This window comes from Channa argus, unplaced genomic scaffold, assembly GCF_033026475.1.
Source record: "Channa argus isolate prfri unplaced genomic scaffold, Channa argus male v1.0 Contig093, whole genome shotgun sequence".
Lineage (NCBI taxonomy): Eukaryota > Metazoa > Chordata > Actinopteri > Anabantiformes > Channidae > Channa > Channa argus.
Genome location: NW_027125312.1, coordinates 1 through 14,868, shown reverse-complemented (window position 1 = coordinate 14,868; position 14,868 = coordinate 1). Strand labels below are relative to the sequence as shown.

At 46.4% G+C, this 14,868-nt stretch overlaps 7 non-coding genes across 7 annotated transcripts; all 7 read right to left on the bottom strand.

Moving 5' to 3' along the window:
• Nucleotides 1–1,874: 1,874 nt before the first annotated feature.
• trnak-cuu (transfer RNA lysine (anticodon CUU)) lies at nt 1,875–1,947 on the bottom strand. The gene has a single exon. It is a non-coding gene; the product is annotated as a tRNA-Lys (tRNA).
• A 476-nt stretch (nt 1,948–2,423) lies between these two features.
• trnal-caa (transfer RNA leucine (anticodon CAA)) lies at nt 2,424–2,530 on the bottom strand. The gene is made up of 2 exons: nt 2,493–2,530; nt 2,424–2,468 (listed from the first exon to the last, which is right to left on the bottom strand). It is a non-coding gene; the product is annotated as a tRNA-Leu (tRNA).
• Nucleotides 2,531–5,160: 2,630 nt separating this feature from the next.
• On the bottom strand, nt 5,161–5,233 carry trnak-cuu (transfer RNA lysine (anticodon CUU)). Its single transcript has one exon. It is a non-coding gene; the product is annotated as a tRNA-Lys (tRNA).
• A 6,406-nt stretch (nt 5,234–11,639) lies between these two features.
• On the bottom strand, nt 11,640–11,712 carry trnak-cuu (transfer RNA lysine (anticodon CUU)). Its single transcript has one exon. It is a non-coding gene; the product is annotated as a tRNA-Lys (tRNA).
• A 476-nt stretch (nt 11,713–12,188) lies between these two features.
• Nucleotides 12,189–12,295, bottom strand: trnal-caa (transfer RNA leucine (anticodon CAA)). The gene is made up of 2 exons: nt 12,258–12,295; nt 12,189–12,233 (listed from the first exon to the last, which is right to left on the bottom strand). It is a non-coding gene; the product is annotated as a tRNA-Leu (tRNA).
• Nucleotides 12,296–12,947: 652 nt separating this feature from the next.
• Nucleotides 12,948–13,020, bottom strand: trnak-cuu (transfer RNA lysine (anticodon CUU)). Its single transcript has one exon. It is a non-coding gene; the product is annotated as a tRNA-Lys (tRNA).
• Nucleotides 13,021–13,496: 476 nt separating this feature from the next.
• Nucleotides 13,497–13,603, bottom strand: trnal-caa (transfer RNA leucine (anticodon CAA)). Its single transcript has 2 exons — nt 13,566–13,603; nt 13,497–13,541 (listed from the first exon to the last, which is right to left on the bottom strand). It is a non-coding gene; the product is annotated as a tRNA-Leu (tRNA).
• Nucleotides 13,604–14,868: the final 1,265 nt, after the last annotated feature.

Below are 14,868 nucleotides of genomic sequence, written 5' to 3'. Positions count from 1 at the left end.
CAATGAAGCAACATATTTCCAGGCGTCTTTGAGCAAAGTCCCACTTTGTTTCAGCAATCGCTCTTACATCAGCTGCAACTATTTAGCCGTTTGTTTTCTGCAACTTCCTCCAGACAGTAAGTCTTAGGCTTGGAGTATATTGCTTTGAACTAACCGTTTGTCCTCATTCTTGATCCTGTCCATCCTCGTTACTCCCAAAGAGAACCTAAACATCTTAAGCTCTGCTACCTCCAGCTCTGCCTCCTGTGTTTTCTTTAGTGCCGCTGTCTCTAAGCCGAACAACATCGCTGGTCTCACCACTGTCTTGAGACGGTGGCTTCCTTTCATTCTCGCTGACACTCTTTTATCACACAACACACCTGACACTTTTTTCCACCCGTTCCAACCTGATTGCAGTCGCCTCTTCAACTCTTTTCCACACTCTCCGTTGCTCTGAACCGTTGACCCTAAGTACTTAAAGTCCTGCACCTTCTTCACCTCTGCCCCCTGTAACCTCACCGTTCCACCTGGGTCCCTCTCATTGACACACATCTCAGTTTTCCAGAGCAGACCTCCATCTCTCTAGATTTTCCTCCACCTGCTCCCTGTTCTCACTACAAATCACAATGTCATCCGCAAACATCATAGTCCACGGAGATTCCAGTCTAACCTCATCTGTCAGCCTGTCCGCCACCAGAGCTAGGAAGAAGGGGCTCAGAGCCGATCCTTGATGCAGACCCACCGCCACCTTGAACTCCTCTGTCACATCTACAGCACACCTCACCGCGGTCTTACAGCTTTCATACATGTCCTCCATCACTGTAACATACTTCTCTGCCACTCCAGAATTCCTCATACAATACCACAGCTCCTCTCTCGGCACCCTGTCATACGCTTTCTCTAAGTCTACGAAGACACAATGCAACTCCCCATGACCTTCTCTGTATTTCTCCATCGGCATCCTCAAAGCAAATACTTCATCTGTTGGACATTTTCTAGGCATGAAACCATATTGCTCACCTCTGCCCTTAGCCTAGCTTCCACTACTATTTCCCACAACTTCATTGTGTGGCTCATCAACTTTCTTCCTCTGTAGTTGCCACAGCTCTGCTCATCTCCCTTGTTCTTAAAAATGGGCACCAGTACACTTCTCCTCCAGTCCTCGGCCCTCCTCTCACTCTCCAAGATCTTGTTAAACAAACTAGTCAGAAACTCTACTGCCACCTCTCCTAGACACTTTCATACCTCCACAGGTATGTCATCAGGACCCGCTGCCTTTCCACTCTTCATCCTCTTCAACGTCCTCCTCACTTCACTCTTACTAATCTTGGCTACTTACTGCTCCACACCAGTCACCTCTTCTACTCTTTGTTCCCTTTCATTTTCCTCATTGATTAACTCTTAAAAAGTTCTCCTTCCATCTTCCCATCACAATCCTGGCATCTGTCAATTTATTTCCATCCTTATCATTAATCACCCTAACCTGCTGCACATCCTTCCCATCTGTGTCTCTTAGTCTGGCCAACCTGAACAAATCCACCTCCCCCTCTTTAGTGTCCAACCTAGCATACAAGTCCTCATATGCTCTTTGCCACGTCTACCTTCACCTTACGCTGCATCTCCCTGTACTCTTGTCGACTCTCTTCAGTCCTCGCAGTGTCCCACTTCTTCTTAGCTAACCTTTTTCTCTGTATACACTCCTGAAGTTCCTCGTTCTGCCGCCAAATCACCTTGTCCACTTTCCTCTTTCCAGATGACACACCGAGTACCCTCGGTGTTCCCTATGAAAGTCCCCCAGTGACTTTCATTTTCAGCTGTACATAAAATCAAGTTGTTCTGCAGTTTTTGTGTTGGTCCCAGATCTTCTCCAGTGTGGCCATAATCAAAAAAGACCCCGCCCAACGTGGGGCTTGAACCCACGACCCTGAGATTAAGAGTCTCATGCTCTACCGACTGAGCTAGCCGGGCCGCTAAAAGGACACCTGAAAAGACCCTTTGACCCTCAATAAAGCAACATTTTTCCAGGCGTGTTTAAGCAAAGTCCCACTCTGTTTCAGCAATCAATTTTAGATCAGCTGCAACTATTTAGCCGTTTGTTTTCTGCATCTTCCTCCAGACAGTAAGTCTTAAGCTTGGAATAAATTGCTTCGAACTAATCGTTTGCATGCACATCATGGCCACCTCACTTGACGTGAGTTGATGTGGAGGGTCAGTTGTGCGCGTGGTCAGAAATTACTGCCAGGAGTGCCCGAGGTGCATTCTCGTAAGAATGTTGCGGCAGCATTATCTCAGCAGCACAATGGTATATGGTAGAGAAGGATTATGCAATAGTGTTGCCATGTCTTTTGCTTTGTGCAACAAAAGACAATCACGAGTTGTTAAAGTTTTCAAAGTTGTTCAATACAAATATGTCTAAATCATTAGCAACATGCAGATAAAAGTAATGTCAGGAGTGGGATTTGAACCCACGCCTCCACTGGAGACCAGAAGTCCCTTTGGGGAAGGAGTTCTTCCTTGAGTCTGGCGCCTTAGACCGCTCGGCCATCCTGACAGCCGTTGGTGGGCGCCGACTCTTTAGGACAGTGGAAGTAAGTCATTAGGTTGTTATTCTCTAATTCAATCAACATACTCGAGGTGTTCTTGAGGAAAGTCTCAATTTGTTGCAATACTCACCTTTGTCTCAGCTGGAAAGGGCCGTCAGTCGGGACTTTGCGCAACTTGTGACAGTGTAATGAAGTGAGTGAAGCTCTTGTTTGTGAGTTTAGTGGGTTTCAGTTGGAGTGTTGGTTAGATGATCGATATTGTTTGGCAAAACGTTTGTACGGGTAGCCAAGTCTGGCTGCAGTTGCAGCTGGATTTTCTGAATTGCTACTTTTTCGAAAACCTCAGCATCCATCGTAGGGCTTGCAGCCTTTTGTTACGCTTATGCACAGTTGGAGAAAGCTGATTGGAAACATGGTTACGTGTATAAACGACAACAAAATTGCGGTACTCCGACTGGTATCTAGTCGGGTAAAGTCGGTTTCCATATCCCAATTTGTGAAATCACCTCCCCTGAGAAAGCCGACTGTAATTTGGCTACTTTACTGTGTGTAATTGCAGGAAGTGACTTTCATTTTCAGCTGTACAAGAAATCAAGGTTTTGTGGAGTTTTAATGTTGGTCCCAGATCTTATCCAGTGTGGCCGTATTAAAAGCACCACACATAACGTGTGGCTCGAACCCACGACCCTGAGATTAAAAGTCTCATGCTCTACCGCCTGAGCTAGCCGGGCCTCAAAGAGGACCCTGAAAAGACCCTTTGACCTTCAATGAGCAACATATTTCCAGGCGTCTTTGAGCAAAGTCCCACTATATTTCACTAATCGCTCTTACATCAGCTGCAACTATTTAGCCGTTTGTTTTCTGCAACTTCCTCCAGACAGTAAGTCTTAAGCTTGGAGTATATTGCTTTGAACTAACCGTTTGTCCTCATTCTTGATCCTGTCCATCCTCGTTACTCCCAAAGAGAACCTCAACATCTTAAGCTCTGCTACCTCCAGCTCTGCCTCCTGTGTTTTCTTTAGTGCCGCTGTCTCTAAGCCGAAGAACATCGCTGGTCTCACCACTGTCTTGAGACGGTGGCTTCCTTTCATTCTCGCTGACACTCTTTTATCACACAACCCACCTGACACTTTTGTCCACCCGTCCCAACCTGATTGCAGTCGCCTCTTCACCTCTTTTCCACACTCTCCGTTGCTCTGAACCGTTGACCCTAAGTACTTAAAGTCCTGCACCTTCTTCACCTCTGCCCCCTGTAACCTCACCGTTCCACCTGGGTCCCTCTCATTGACACACATCTCAGTTTTCCAGAGCAGACCTCCATCTCTCTAGATTTTCCTCCACCTGCTCCCTGTTCTCACTACAAATCACAATGTCATCCGCAAACATCATAGTCCACGGAGATTCCAGTCTAACCTCATCTGTCAGCCTGTCCGCCACCAGAGCAAGGAAGAAGGGGCTCTGAGCCGATCCTTGATGCAGACCCACCGCCACCTTGAACTCCTCTGTCACATCTACAGCACACCTCACCGCGGTCTTACAGCTTTCATACATGTCCTCCATCACTCTAACATACTTCTCTGCCACTCCAGAATTCCTCATACAATACCACAGCTCCTCTCTCGGCACCCTGTCATACGCTTTCTCTAAGTCTACGAAGACACAATGCAACTCCCCATGACCTTCTCTGTATTTCTCCATCGGCATCCTCAAAGCAAATACTTCATCTGTTGGACTCTTTCTAGGCATGAAACCATATTGCTCACCTCTGCCCTTAGCCTAGCTTCCACTACTATTTCCCACAACTTCATTGTGTGGCTCATCAACTTTATTCCTCTGTAGTTGCCACAGCTCTGCTCATCTCCCTTGTTCTTAAAAATGGGCACCAGTACACTTCTCCTCCAGTCCTCGGCCCTCCTCTCACTCTCCAAGATCTTGTTAAACAAACTAGTCAGAAACTCTACTGCCACCTCTCCTAGACACTTTCATACCTCCACAGGTATGTCATCAGGACCCGCTGCCTTTCCACTCTTCATCCTCTTCAACGTCCTCCTCACTTCACTCTTACTAATCTTGGCTACTTCCTGCTCCACACCAGTCACCTCTTCTACTCTTTGTTCCCTTTCATTTTCCTCATTGATTAACTCTTAAAAAGTTCTCCTTCCATCTTCCCATCACAATCCTGGCACCTGTCAATTTATTTCCATCCTTATCATTAATCACCCTAACCTGCTGCAAATCCTTCCCATCTCTGTCTCTTAGTCTGGCCAACCTGAACAAATCCACCCCTCCCTCTTTAGTGTCCAACCTAGCATACAAGTCCTCATATGCTCTTTGCCACCTCTACCTTCACCTTACGCTGCATCTCCCTGTACTCTTGTCGACTCTCTTCAGTCCTCGCAGTGTCCCACTTCTTCTTAGCTAACCTTTTTCTCTGTATACACTCCTGAAGTTCCTCGTTCTGCCGCCAAATCACCTTGTCCACTTTCCTCTTTCCAGATGACACACCGAGTACCCTCGGTGTTCCCTATGAAAGTCCCCCAGTGACTTTCATTTTCAGCTGTACAAGAAATCAAGTTGTTCTGCAGTTTTTGTGTTGGTCCCAGATCTTCTCCAGTGTGGCCATAATCAAAAAAGACCCCGCCCAACGTGGGGCTCGAACCCACGACCCTGAGATTAAGAGTCTCATGCTCTACCGACTGAGCTAGCCGGGCCGCTAAAAGGACACCTGAAAAGACCCTTTGACCCTCAATAAAGCAACATTTTTCCAGGCGTGGTTAAGTAAAGTCCCACTCTGTTTCAGTAATCACTTTTAGATCAGCTGCAACTATTTAGCCGTTTGATTTCTGCATCTTCCTCCAGACAGTAAGTCTTAGGCTTGGAATAAATTGCTTCGAACTAATCGTTTGCTTGCACATCATGGCCACCTCACTTGACGTGAGTTGATGTGGAGGGTCAGTTGTGCGCGTGGTCAGAAATTACTGCCAGGAGTGCCCGAGGTGCATTCTCGTAAGAATGTTGCGGCAGCATTATCTCAGCAGCACAATGGTATATGGTAGAGAAGGATTATGCAATAGTGTTGCCATGTCTTTTGCTTTGTGCAACAAAAGACAATCATGAGTTGTAAAAGTTTTCAAAGTTGTTCAATACAATTATGTCTAAATCATTAGCAACATGCAGATAAAAGTAATGTCAGGAGTGGGATTTGAACCCACGCCTCCACTGGAGACCAGAAGTCCCTTTGGGGAAGGAGTTGTTCCTTGAATCTGGCGCCTTAGACAGCTCGGCCATGCTGACAGCCGTTGGTGGGCGCAGACTCTTTAGGACAGTGGAAGTAAGTCATTAGGTTGTTATTCTCTAATTCAATCAACATACTCGAGGTGTTCTTGAGGAAAGTCTCAATTTGTTGCAATACTCACCTTTGTCTCAGCTGGAAAGGGCCGTCAGTCGGGACTTTGCGCAACTTATGACAGTGTAATTAAGTGAGTGAAGCTCTTGTTTGTGAGTTTAGTGGGTTTCAGTTGGATTGTTGGTTAGATGATCGATATTGTTTGGCAAAACGTTTGTACGGGTAGCCAAGTCTGGCTGCAGTTGCAGCTGGATTTTCTAAATTGCTACTTTTTCGAAAACCTCAGCATCCATCGTAGGGCTTGCAGCCTTTTGTTACGCTTATGCACAGTTTGAGAAAGCTGATTGGAAACATGGTTACGTGTATAAACGACAACAAAATTGCGGTACTCCGACTGGTATCTAGTCGGGTAAAGTCGGTTTCCATATCCCAATTTGTGAAATCACCTCCCCTGAGAAAGCCGACTGTAATTTGGCTACTTTACTGTGTGTAATTGCAGGAAGTGACTTTCATTTTCAGCTGTACAAGAAATCAAGGTTTTGTGGAGTTTTAATGTTGGTCCCAGATCTTATCCAGTGTGGCCGTATTAAAAGCACCACACATAACGTGGGGCTAGAACCCACGACCCTGAGATTAAAACTCTCATGCTCTACTGCCTGAGCTAGCTGGGCCTCAAAGAGGACCCTGAAAAGACCCTTTGACCTTCAATGAAGCAACATATTTCCAGGCGTCTTTGAGCAAAGTCCCACTTTGTTTCAGCAATCGCTCTTACATCAGCTGCAACTATTTAGCCAGTTGTTTTCTGCAACTTCCTCCAGACAGTAAGTCTTAGGCTTGGAGTATATTGCTTTGAACTAACCGTTTGTCCTCATTCTTGATCCTGTCCATCCTCGTTACTCCCAAAGAGAACCTCAACATCTTAAGCTCTACTACCTCCAGCTCTGCCTCCTGTGTTTTCTTTAGTGCCGCTGTCTCTAAGCCGAAGAACATCGCTGGTCTCACCACTGTCTTGAGACGGTGGCTTCCTTTCATTCTCGCTGACACTCTTTTATCACACAACCCACCTGACACTTTTGTCCACCCGTTCCAACCTGATTGCAGTCGCCTCTTCATCTCTTTTCCACACTCTCCGTTGCTCTGAACCGTTGACCCTAAGTACTTAAAGTCCTGCACCTTCTTCACCTCTGCCCCCTGTAACCTCACCGTTCCACCTGGGTCCCTCTCATTGACACACATCTCAGTTTTCCAGAGCAGACCTCCATCTCTCTAGATTTTCCTCCACCAGCTCCCTGTTCTCACTACAAATCACAATGCCATCCGCAAACATCATAGTCCACGGAGATTCCAGTCTAACCTTATCTGTCAGCCTGTCCGCCACCAGAGCAAGGAAGAAGGGGCTCAGAGCCGATCCTTGATGCAGACCCACCGCCACCTTGAACTCCTCTGTCACATCTACAGCACACCTCACCACGGTCTTACAGCTTTCATACATGTCCTCCATCACTGTAACATACTTCTCTGCCACTCCAGAATTCCTCATACAATACCACAGCTCCTCTCTCGGCACCCTGTCATACGATTTCTCTAAGTCTACGAAGACACAATGCAACTCCCCATGACCTTCTCTGTATTTCTCCATCGGCATCCTCAAAGCAAATACTTCATCTGTTGGACTCTTTCTAGGCATGAAACCATATTGCTCACCTCTGCCCTTAGCCTAGCTTCCACTACTATTTCCCACAACCTCATTGTGTGGCTCATCAACTTTATTCCTCTGTAGTTGCCACAGCTCTGCTCATCTCCCTTGTTCTTAAAAATGGGCACCAGTACACTTCTCCTCGATTTTCGATTTTCTGAATTGCTACTTTTTCGAAAACCTCATCATCCATCGTAGGGCTTGCAGCCTTTTGTTACGCTTATGCACAGTTTGAGAAAGCTGATTGGAAACTTGGTTACGTGTATAAACGACAACAAAATTGCGGTACTCCGAGTGGTATCTAGTCGGGTAAAGTCGGTTTCCATATCCCAATTTGTGAAATCACCTCCCCTGAGAAAGCCGACTGTAATTTGGCTACTTTACTGTGTGTAATTGCAGGAAGTGACTTTCATTTTCAGCTGTACAAGAAATCAAGGTTTTGTGGAGTTTTAGTGTTGGTCCCAGATCTTATCCAGTGTGGCCGTATTAAAAGCACCACACAAAACGTGGGGCTCGAACCCACGACCCTGAAATTAAAACTCTCATGCTCTACCGCCTGAGCTAGCCGGGCCTCAAAGAGGACCCTGAAAAGACCCTTTGACCTTCAATGAAGCAACATATTTCCAGGCGTCTTTGAGCAAAGACCCACTTTGTTTCAGCAATCGCTCTTACATCAGCTGCAACTATTTAGCCGTTTGTTTTCTGCAACTTCCTCCAGACAGTAAGTCTTAGGCTTGGAGTATATTGCTTAGAACTAACCGTTTGTCCTCATTCTTGATCCTGTCCATCCTCGTTACTCCCAAACAGAACCTCAACATCTTAAGCTCTGCTACCTCCAGCTCTGCCTCCTGTGTTTTCTTCAGTGCCGCTGTCTCTAAGCCGAACAACATCGCTGGTCTCACCACTGTCTTGAGACGGTGGCTTCCTTTCATTCTCGCTGACACTCTTTTTTCACACAACCCACCTGACACTTTTGTCCACCCGTTCCAACCTGATTGCAGTCGCCTCTTCAACTCTTTTCCACACTCTCCGTTGCTCTGAACCGTTGACCCTAAGTACTTAAAGTCCTGCACCTTCTTCACCTCTGCCCCCTGTAACCTCACCGTTCCACCTAGGTCCCTCTCATTGACACACATCTCAGTTTTCCAGAGCAGACCTCCATCTCTCTAGATTTTCCTCCACCTGCTCCCTGTTCTCACTACAAATCACAATGTCATCCGCAAACATCATAGTCCACGGAGATCCCAGTCTAACCTCATCTGTCAGCCTGTCCGCCACCAGAGCAAGGAAGAAGGGGCTCAGAGCCGATCCTTGATGCAGACCCACCGCCACCTTGAACTCCTCTGTCACATCTACAGCACACCTCACCACGGTCTTACAGCTTTCATACATGTCCTCCATCACTGTAACATACTTCTCTGCCACTCCAGAATTCCTCATACAATACCACAGCTCCTCTCTCGGCACCCTGTCATACGATTTCTCTAAGTCTACGAAGACACAATGCAACTCCCCATGACCTTCTCTGTATTTCTCCATCGGCATCCTCAAAGCAAATACTTCATCTGTTGGACTCTTTCTAGGCATGAAACCATATTGCTCACCTCTGCCCTTAGCCTAGCTTCCACTACTATTTCCCACAACTTCATTGTGTGGCTCATCAACTTTATTCCTCTGTAGTTGCCACAGCTCTGCTCATCTCCCTTGTTCTTAAAAATGGGCACCAGTACACTTCTCCTCGATTTTCGATTTTCTGAATTGCTACTTTTTCGAAAACCTCATCATCCATCGTAGGGCTTGCAGCCTTTTGTTACGCTTATGCACAGTTTGAGAAAGCTGATTGGAAACTTGGTTACGTGTATAAACGACAACAAAATTGCGGTACTCCGAGTGGTATCTAGTCGGGTAAAGTCGGTTTCCATATCCCAATTTGTGAAATCACCTCCCCTGAGAAAGCCGACTGTAATTTGGCTACTTTACTGTGTGTAATTGCAGGAAGTGACTTTCATTTTCAGCTGTACAAGAAATCAAGGTTTTGTGGAGTTTTAGTGTTGGTCCCAGATCTTATCCAGTGTGGCCGTATTAAAAGCACCACACAAAACGTGGGGCTTGAACCCACGACCCTGAGATTAAAACTCTCATGCTCTACCGCCTGAGATAGCCGGGCCTCAAAGAGGACCCTGAAAAGACCCTTTGACCTTCAATGAAGCAACATATTTCCAGGCGTCTTTGAGAAAAGTCCCACTTTGTTTCAGCAATCGCTCTTACATCAGCTGCAACTATTTAGCCGTTTGTTTTCTGCAACTTCCTCCAGACAGTAAGTCTTAGGCTTGGAGTATATTGCTTTGAACTAACCGTTTGTCCTCATTCTTGATCCTGTCCATCCTCGTTACTCCCAAAGAGAACCTCAACATCTTAAGCTCTGCTACCTCCAGCTCTGCCTCCTGTGTTTTCTTTAGTGCCGCTGTCTCTAAGCCGAACAACATCGCTGGTCTCACCACTGTCTTGAGACGGTGGCTTCCTTTCATTCTCGCTGACACTCTTTTATCACACAACCCACCTGACACTTTTTTCCACCCGTTCCAGCCTGATTGCAGTCGCCTCTTCAACTCTTTTCCACACTCTCCGTTGCTCTGAACCGTTGACCCTAAGTACTTAAAGTCCTGCACCTTCTTCACCTCTGCCCCCTGTAACCTCACCGTTCCACCTGGGTCCCTCTCATTGACACACATCTCAGTTTTCCAGAGCAGACCTCCATCTCTCTAGATTTTCCTCCACCTGCTCCCTGTTCTCACTACAAATCACAATGTCATCCGCAAACATCATAGTCCACGGAGATTCCAGTCTAACCTCATCTGTCAGCCTGTCCGCCACCAGAGCTATGAAGAAGGGGCTAAGAGCCGATCCTTGATGCAGACCCACCGCCACCTTGAACTCCTCTGTCACATCTACAGCACACCTCACCGCGGTCTTACAGCTTTCATACATGTCCTCCATCACTCTAACATACTTCTCTGCCACTCCAGAATTCCTCATACAATACCACAGCTCCTCTCTCGGCACCCTGTCATACGCTTTCTCTAAGTCTACGAAGACACAATGCAACTCCCCATGACCTTCTCTGTATTTCTCCATCGGCATCCTCAAAGCAAATACTTCATCTGTTGGACTCTTTCTAGGCATGAAACCATATTGCTCACCTCTGCCCTTAGCCTAGCTTCCACTACTATTTCCCACAACTTCATTGTGTGGCTCATCAACTTTATTCCTCCGTAGTTGCCACAGCTCTGCTCATCTCCTTTGTTCTTAAAAATGGGCACCAGTACACTTCTCCTCCAGTCCTCAGCCCTCCTTTCACTCTCCAAGATCTTGTTAAACAAACTAGTCAGAAACTCTACTGCCACCTCTCCTAGACACTTTCATACCTCCACAGGTATGTCATCAGGACCCGCTGCCTTTCCACTCTTCATCCTCTTCAACGTCCTCCTCACTTCACTCTTACTAATCTTGGCTACTTCCTGCTCCACACCAGTCACCTCTTCTACTCTTTGTTCCCTTTCATTTTCCTCATTGATTAACTCTTAAAAAGTTCTCCTTCCATCTTCCCATCACAATCCTGGCACCTGTCAATTTATTTCCATCCTTATCATTAATCACCCTAACCTGCTGCAAATCCTTCCCATCTCTGTCTCTTAGTCTGGCCAACCTGAACAAATCCACCCCTCCCTCTTTAGTGTCCAACCTAGCATACAAGTCCTCATATGCTCTTTGCCACCTCTACCTTCACCTTACGCTGCATCTCCCTGTACTCTTGTCGACTCTCTTCAGTCCTCGCAGTGTCCCACTTCTTCTTAGCTAACCTTTTTCTCTGTATACACTCCTGAAGTTCCTCGTTCTGCCGCCAAATCACCTTGTCCACTTTCCTCTTTCCAGATGACACACCGAGTACCCTCGGTGTTCCCTATGAAAGTCCCCCAGTGACTTTCATTTTCAGCTGTACAAGAAATCAAGTTGTTCTGCAGTTTTTGTGTTGGTCCCAGATCTTCTCCAGTGTGGCCATAATCAAAAAAGACCCCGCCCAACGTGGGGCTCGAACCCACGACCCTGAGATTAAGAGTCTCATGCTCTACCGACTGAGCTAGCCGGGCCGCTAAAAGGACACCTGAAAAGACCCTTTGACCCTCAATAAAGCAACATTTTTCCAGGCGTGTTTAAGCAAAGTCCCACTCTGTTTCAGCAATCACTTTTAGATCAGCTGCAACTATTTAGCCGTTTGTTTTCTGCATCTTCCTCCAGACAGTAAGTCTTAGGCTTGGAATAAATTGCTTCGAACTAATCGTTTGCATGCACATCATGGCCACCTCACTTGACGTGAGTTGATGTGGAGGGTCAGTTGTGCGCGTGGTCAGAAATTACTGCCAGGAGTGCCCGAGGTGCATTCTCGTAAGAATGTTGCGGCAGCATTATCTCAGCAGCACAATGGTATATGGTAGAGAAGGATTATGCAATAGTGTTGCCATGTCTTTTGCTTTGTGCAACAAAAGACAATCACGAGTTGTTAAAGTTTTCAAAGTTGTTCAATACAAATATGTCTAAATCATTAGCAACATGCAGATAAAAGTAATGTCAGGAGTGGGATTTGAACCCACGCCTCCACTGGAGACCAGAAGTCCCTTTGGGGAAGGAGTTCTTCCTTGAGTCTGGCGCCTTAGACCGCTCGGCCATCCTGACAGCCGTTGGTGGGCGCCGACTCTTTAGGAGAGTGGAACTAAGTCATTAGGTTGTTATTCTCTAATTCAATCAACATACTCGAGGTGTTCTTGAGGAAAGTCTCAATTTGTTGTAATACTCACCTTTGTCTCAGCTGGAAAGGGCCGTCAGTCGGGACTTTGCGCAACTTATGACAGTGTAATGAAGTGAGTGAAGCTCTTGTTTGTGAGTTTAGTGGGTTTCAGTTGGAGTGTTGGTTAGATGATCGATATTGTTTGGCAAAACGTTTGTACGGGTAGCCAAGTCTGGCTGCAGTTGCAGCTGTATTTTCTGAATTGCTACTTTTTCGAAAACCTCAGCATCCATCGTAGGGCTTGCAGCCTTTTGTTACGCTTATGCACAGTTTGAGAAAACTGATTGGAAACATGGTTACGTGTATAAACGACAACAAAGTTGCGGTACTCCGAGTGGTATCTAGTCGGGTAAAGTCGGTTTCCATATCCCAATTTGTGAAATCACCTCACCTGAGAAAGCCGACTGTAATTTGGCTACTTTACTGTGTGTAATTGCAGGAAGTGACTTTCAATTTCAGCTGTACAAGAAATCAAGGTTTTGTGCAGTTTTAGTGTTGGTCCCAGATCTTCTCCAGTGTGGCCATAATCAAAAAAGACCCCCCCCAACGTGGGGCTCGAACCCACGACCCTGAGATTAAGAGTCTCATGCTCTACCGACTGAGCTAGCCGGGCCGCTAAAAGGACACCTGAAAAGACCCTTTGACCCTCAATAAAGCAACATTTTTCCAGGCGTGTTTAAGCAAAGTCCCACTCTGTTTCAGCAATCACTTTTAGATCAGCTGCAACTATTTAGCCGTTTGATTTCTGCATCTTCCTCCAGACAGTAAGTCTTAGGCTTGGAATAAATTGCTTCGAACTAATCGTTTGCATGCACATCATGGCCACCTCACTTGACGTGAGTTGATGTGGAGGGTCAGTTGTGCGCGTGGTCAGAAATTACTGCCAGGAGTGCCCGAGGTGCATTCTCGTAAGAAAGTTGCGGCAGCATTATCTCAGCAGCACAATGGTATATGGTAGAGAAGGATTATGCAATAGTGTTGCCATGTCTTTTGCTTTGTGCAACAAAAGACAATCACGAGTTGTTAAAGTTTTCAAATTTGTTCAATACAATTATGTCTAAATCATTAGCAACATGCAGATAAAAGTAATGTCAGGAGTGGGATTTGAACCCACGCCTCCACTGGAGACCAGAAGTCCCTTTGGGGAAAAAGTTCTTCCTTGAGTCTGGCGCCTTAGACCGCTCGGCCATCCTGACAGTTGTTGGTGGGCGCCGACTCTTTAGGACAGTGGAACTAAGTCATTAGGTTGTTATTCTCTAATTCAATCAACATACTCGAGGTGTTCTTGAGGAAAGTCTCAATTTGTTGCAATACTCACCTTTGTCTCAGCTGGAAAGGGCCGTCAGTCGGGACTTTGCGCAACTTATGACAGTGTAATGAAGTGAGTGAAGCTCTTGTTTGATAGTTTAGTGGGTTTCAGTTGGAGTGTTGGTTAGATGATCGATATTGTTTGGCAAAACGTTTGTACGGGTAGCCAAGTCTGGCTGCAGTTGCAGCTGGATTTTCTGAATTGCTACTTTTTCGAAAACCTCAGCATCCATCGTAGGGCTTGCAGCCTTTTGTTACGCTTATGCACAGTTTGAGAAAGCTGATTGGAAACATGGTTACGTGTATAAACGACAACAAAATTGCGGTACTCCGACTGGTATCTAGTCGGGTAAAGTCGGTTTCCATATCCCAATTTGTGAAATCACTGTCCTTTTACACTGTCCTCCAGACAGTAAGTCTTAGGCTTGGAGTATATTGCTTTGAACTAACCGTTTAGCCTCATTCTTGATCCTGTCCATCTTTGTTACTCCCAAAGAGAACCTCAACATCTTAAGCTCTGCTACCTCCAGCTCTGCCTCCTGTGTTTTCTTTAGTGCCGCTGTCTCTAAGCCGAACAACATCGCTGGTCTCACCACTGTCTTGAGACGGTGGCTTCCTTTCATTCTCGCTGACACTCTTTTATCACACAACACACCTGACACTTTTGTCCACCCGTTCCAACCTGATTGCAGTCGCCTCTTCAACTCTTTTCCACACTCTCCGTTGCTCTGAACCGTTGACCCTAAGTACTTAAAGTCCTGCACCTTCTTCACCTCTGCCCCCTGTAACCTCACCGTTCCACCTAGGTCCCTCTCATTGACACACATCTCAGTTTTCCAGAGCAGACCTCCATCTCTCTAGATTTTCCTCCACCTGCTCCCTGTTCTCACTACAAATCACAATGTCATCCGCAAACATCATAGTCCACGGAGATTCCAGTCTAACCTCATCTGTCAGCATGTCAGCCACCAGAGCAAGGAAGAAGGGGCTCAGAGCCGATCCTTGATGCAGACCCACCGCCACCTTGAACTCCTCTGTCACATCTACAGCACACCTCACCACGGTCTTACAGCTTTCATACATGTCCTCCATCACTGTAACATACTTCTCTGCCAAACACCTCTGCCCTTAGCCTAGCTTCCACTACTATTTC